The sequence below is a fragment of the Lactuca serriola genome, chromosome 6, assembly GCF_051521515.1.
Source record: "Lactuca serriola cultivar US96UC23 chromosome 6, Lser_US96UC23_V15, whole genome shotgun sequence".
In the NCBI taxonomy this organism is placed as follows: domain Eukaryota; kingdom Viridiplantae; phylum Streptophyta; class Magnoliopsida; order Asterales; family Asteraceae; genus Lactuca; species Lactuca serriola.
The window spans coordinates 198,095,395-198,100,873 of NC_136413.1; the positions used below are offsets into that span (position 1 = coordinate 198,095,395).

The following is a 5,479-nucleotide window of genomic DNA, read 5'->3' on the forward strand; positions in this document are numbered from 1 at the left end:
TTAGTTTTAATTTATATTGACAATCTTTGTGAAATAAAGAATGTCTTAGTTGTTGAGGTTGCTCTACAGACTTATCACATAGCCGACTCTGGTTGTGATCCAGACATCATTGATTGGATCACAATATTTGAGAAGGTGTTGGGTACTCGTAGGGGGCATGTGAGAGGCATTGGGCCTAAACCTTGTTCAACAGCGGGTACAAGTGTTCCATCCCAACGGTAGTCACAGTCACTAGCACCGCAACCAACATAGGTACTTGTTAAATTCTTAAAGAATTTGGTAGCCTTGCTATATTTTTATGAATTTGATGGATTTATAGTAATTTTTGATAGTTTGGTAGGCAATCTAGTAATAACGTATGGGTGTTCATAAATATACGAATCCAAAAATACGATTCAAAAAATCTGATATCCCATTTTAAAATATCCGAAAATTCGGATTTCTAAATTTTTGGGTATCTGAAATTCGGATACCCGATTTTTCGGATTCGGTTACAGTTAGCGATATTACTTATATCCGAAAAAAATGAAATTTTTTTTCTTATTTTATTTAAATGAAAATTGTAATATTACCCAATACTTTTACTATGTCCGAGTGTCCGACCATCATAATCAATAAGAAACCTAAAAAATACTTAGCGTATATTTCAGAAATGCTGGTAACTTCTTTTTTGTGCCTCGTCTCAATAACTAATTTGGTGGCCCCAAAACAATTTCTCAAATGATTTGATTTATATAATGTTTTGGTTTTAGTCGACATATGTTACTGTTTGAGTGTTTACTTATGTGTAGTGTTTTAATTTCTGACTTGTTTAAGTAAACTAGAGAATGAAGCTTGATTATACTAGCTATAAATGAATTTTGAATGCTTAATGGTTCATCAGTTCGTTTGTTGTGAATTGATACTAAAGACTTTTAATCTCCTTTTTATTTGAGATTGATCACGTAGAGTAAATTGTTAATGTTTAATCATAACTTTTTTTGGTTAATACTAAACCATTAATTGTTTAATTTGATTAATTTTTTATAATGACAAAGAAGTTGGATTTTCAGATATTCGATTTGGTATTCAAATCCGTATTTAAAATTTCGGATATCTAAATTTTCGGATACGTATCTGTATACAAAAATCTACTATCCGAAATTTCCGATAACAAATATATGCACAGAAAGACCATAAGAAAATATATAGCCATGATATAAAATACATACACGGCAAAACAAATGAATACAAACTGGCCAACTTTTTTAAAATCAAATTGCACACGTGCTATGGTTATCTATGCATGAGTGCTGTGGTTATCTATGAAAGATTTAAACTCATGACTTAAAGTTGTTGAAACTAATTTGTGCATTTCATATTAATTGTTGGATTTAATCTCACTTAATTCAACGTGATCAACTATAAAGTATAAACTATGAATATCAGATACGATGGATGGTTGATCAATAATCACATAAATTGTCCTTAAAACCTGATATTAGACAGTCTTAATTTGCTTCTGTCTACTTTGAAATACTAGTTTCTGTTTTTTGTTAATTACCTAATTTTATGCTATGAATTTTTTAGTACAATATTCTCTTTATACTTCTTTTAGTTTCTAAACAAACATATAAAACAACTAACACAGAACCCATAGAGATTTCTGCCCAAATAATCCAATCAAACATGGATGCCCTACCGGAATAATTACTGCCACCCACACACACATGTGCATGTATTGTGTGTATGTGTGTGTGTTTAAGAGATGGGCTGAAGCACTTGGACTGACCAACTAAAGTACCACATAAATGTATAAAAATCAAAAAAACAAAAACCAAAAAACACATTGGCATCGTGAGTCTATTTCACTTTAATTGACCCATAACATGATAAAAACAATGATAAAAAGAGTTTGTAGATCTTCAAAATATATCATATATCCTACCATATTCTAGGTTTTCTTCTTTGTTAACATGCTGGCTTAACAGACACAGGACTCTTGATGCCGGTTGACATGGAGGATTTGGGTTTGTTCTTGTTGATGAAGATGAAGAATTAGGTTTCTTTTTGTCTACTACTGAAAGGTAAAAAAATGGGATATGTTTCTGCCAAGAAACATAGCCCTTAAGTATCTCTCTTTAAAGAGAAAAAAAAGCTCAGAAGGGATAGACAAGGAAGGAGAACGTGAGTTGGGTGGGAACGAAGAAAGATAGTGAAAAGACCTTTAATCAATTTACAGTGATCTAAGGTCCACACGACAACAAAAGGTAAGGAGATAGAAGATGTGGTTGGGTCTTACAAGGTCAAGAATAGGTCTTACAAGGTCAAGAAAATCAAATCTACAAGAAAAAAAAAAAGCAACAAGTCAAAAAAGAAACAAGAATCAAAACGAGAATTATAGAGGAAAGGTTGATTAGGGTGAAAGCTCAGGTAAGGATAGCACCGAATTTAGAACAAACAAACAGCCACAATCACAACGTTTTCGTCCTCCTCTTCGTCTTTCTCCTCTCTCGCAACAACACAATCATCATCAACGACCTCGTTCATTGTAATTGAAACTTCACTTTCTTCTTCTTGCATATATCTATACACACAAATATATGTAATTCAGATTAATGATTTGTACGAGGATTAAGATAGGATGATTTCACAAGTGCTGTTCGTCGAATATTGGTTTTCTTACCCGAGAACGATGTTGGAAACGTTTGTTCCTTTTGCGGTCTGAAAAACCTAGAGAGAGAAAGAGGGGATTTAATTTGAGAGAGAGAGAGAGAGAGAGAGAGAGAGAGAGAGAGAGAGATGTAGACTTTTAGAAAGAGAGGATTATATAAGAAGAGTGGGAGGATTCATGTGTGAATACCCTGATTATGTAAAACCTGACATTGACAGGTCCAAAAGGCCCAGAAGAAGAATTTGGTAAATGATGCTTTTCCCCAAGGGGCCTAAGTCAGCCATATTGAGGAATGGGGTGTGTTATAAGGTTAAAGGATGTCCTATATTTTTTTACGTTTTTTTACGGTGGATATATAAATTCTTAGTGATACTTTTACAAAATTTCCCGTTTTTTTAAAATGGTGAGGGGTGGTGTTGTTAAAAATATTAAAGGTTTACCGTAAGATTAATATTGAAAGGTTTTTCTATATTTAAGGTACAAAATTATAATTTATTAAGATGTGGTTGTGAGTTATTTATTATGCAGCTTGGTTTTGTTAGTTTTCATTTCTATTGGGACTGTGACTCACTATTAGAGAAATTACATAAACATGCGGGTTATATTCCGGGTTTGGTTGTAGGTTAAATCGGATATTGGATCCAGAGTATATAATGTTGGATGGTAGTTGTGATTGATCAAAACTCATCTTTTGCATCTGAAATTTCTCTCGTTTTTCTTTCATCTCTTCCACCTAATTTTAGGGTTTCTCTCTGTAATCGTTGTATCGTGATTCCTATAGTTGTAATGGTGTCATGATTCTCTTGTATTGATTTTCTGTTTGAGTAAGAGTGTATTTTGTAGTGAGTTTTCAATGAAAACCAAGTCGAACTTATTTTTTCATAAATAAAAGGATATCTTAATGTTGTGATTAGTTTGAGTTTTTGAACATGGTATTAGAGCGAGGTTTGTCTCGTTCGTAATTCTTGTGTTGAGTCTTTTGTGTCCATATCTGGATATGACTTGTTTAGTTCATCCACGGTTTATTCTCTAGGTTGGATTTTTTTCTATGTTTTCTTGCGTCGATTGGTTTTCTGCTTTCGATCTTTGTTATCTCTGTGTTTTTTACGATTGTCTTTGTCTGCTACAATCGATTTTTTGTTTGGAGGTTGTTATCTCTGGTAGTTCTTCGGCACGGGTTTAATAGTAAACGAAGGTCTTAGTTGTAAACACTTAGGTTAACCTTGTTAATCTAATGGCCAATGCTAAGTTGTGTTCGGTCAACACTAAACCTATGCAAACGAGTTCTATAATAGAGATGATTCTTGGCATTTAAATGTCATATGGCATTTAAATGTCATATGTGCTTCAGATGTGCACAATACTATGTCCCTTGGGCATAAAGATTCAAGCTTTATCAAGCTTTAGCCAACTTTCACGCCTTAAACCCTTTATTGAGCTTTAGGTTGGCACATTTAGCCCTAGATGCCATGCATGGATGTAATGCTTGTAGCATTATGTGGTATTTAAGCCTTAGAAGGGTAGATCTAGAGTATGGCGCCTTAATTCTGCTAAATAACGTCTGAATAAGAGAATGGCTTGAGGAAACACGACGAGTTGGTGAGCCAACTCAATGAGTTGGTTAGGGTTTTCCCCGATACTCTAGACGCATTACAAACTCAGCGAGTTGGTGAGACAACTTGGTGAGGTGGTGAGACAACTCGGCGAGTTGAGTTGGATTTTCCCAATTTTTCAGAGAAATGAAGGAACTCGACGAGTCGCATAGATGCACTCGACGAGTTGGGTCAACATGGACGGTTGACTCAAATGTTGACTTTCGTTGACTTTTAGGGTTTGCTCAAGTTGAAATTGTTAATTAGAGATGATTATGATATCTAGGCGGAGTCTAGACTGATCGTTGAGTACGAGACCTACTTGCTTACTTACAAGATGAGTCTTCTCATTATACTTACATGAGTGGTAATATTGTATAACCGGAGGGTCTTATTTGAGTTATTGACTGGAGGGTCTTATGTGCTTATACTGAGTTATGTGATATCATGCATTTAGTCTTGGTGATTTATGTTGTATATTATTTTGTGCTTTATTGAGTGGGACTAGAGGGTCCAAACCGAGTTGTGAGACTAGAAGGTCCTCACTGAGATACTGGACTAGAGGGTCCAACCCGAGTTCTGAGACCGGAGGGTGTCACTGAGACACATGACCGGAGGGTCCTTATCGAGATATAGTTATGAGAGGCTAATTATTTGTGTGTGGTATTTTGGGAAACCCACTAAGCTTCGTGCTTACAGTATTGTGAAATGTGTTTCAGGTACCTCTCAAGATCGCGGGAAGGCATCGACATGATTGTACACACCAACTGGAGATTTAGTTTTGAGGATTATGGGATATTGTCAAACATTTTGTTGTCTTGTGTTTTGAACAACTTATACATTTGGGTTTTGAGAAATGTGAGATTGTGTTTTGTGTGGTTTTAAAAACGAAAAATTAATTTCATCAAAGAATTCCATCATTGTAGTCTTAATAAACCCAAATAAATCTTGTATCCGATCCCGGACAATAGCCACAACCTCCTTGCAGAGAATCTCCTTAATCATGTCATCCAACACAGCTGACCCACCCTGACTGCCAACTCCTAATCTCGATCCGGACCCAGTCTTAAGACGCCTCGTCGTCACCATACTGAAAATAAACAAGGAGGAAATCAGGTAACATGTTGGGTTATAGTTTACTACAACATCCTATGGTGCACATACAATCCTAAAAGTTTTGGATCTATGTTTTCTCTAATTATACATGCAATATTGTTTCCAAAGCTTTAAGCCT

The 5,479-nt window shown here is 35.1% G+C and overlaps 1 long non-coding RNA gene across 1 annotated transcript; it reads right to left on the reverse strand.

Moving 5' to 3' along the window:
* Positions 1-1,807: 1,807 nt before the first annotated feature.
* LOC145057760 (uncharacterized) lies at positions 1,808-2,793 on the reverse strand. Its single transcript, XR_013686181.1, has 2 exons — positions 2,666-2,793; positions 1,808-2,566 (listed from the first exon to the last, which is right to left on the reverse strand). It is a non-coding gene; the product is annotated as an uncharacterized LOC145057760 (long non-coding RNA).
* Positions 2,794-5,479: the final 2,686 nt, after the last annotated feature.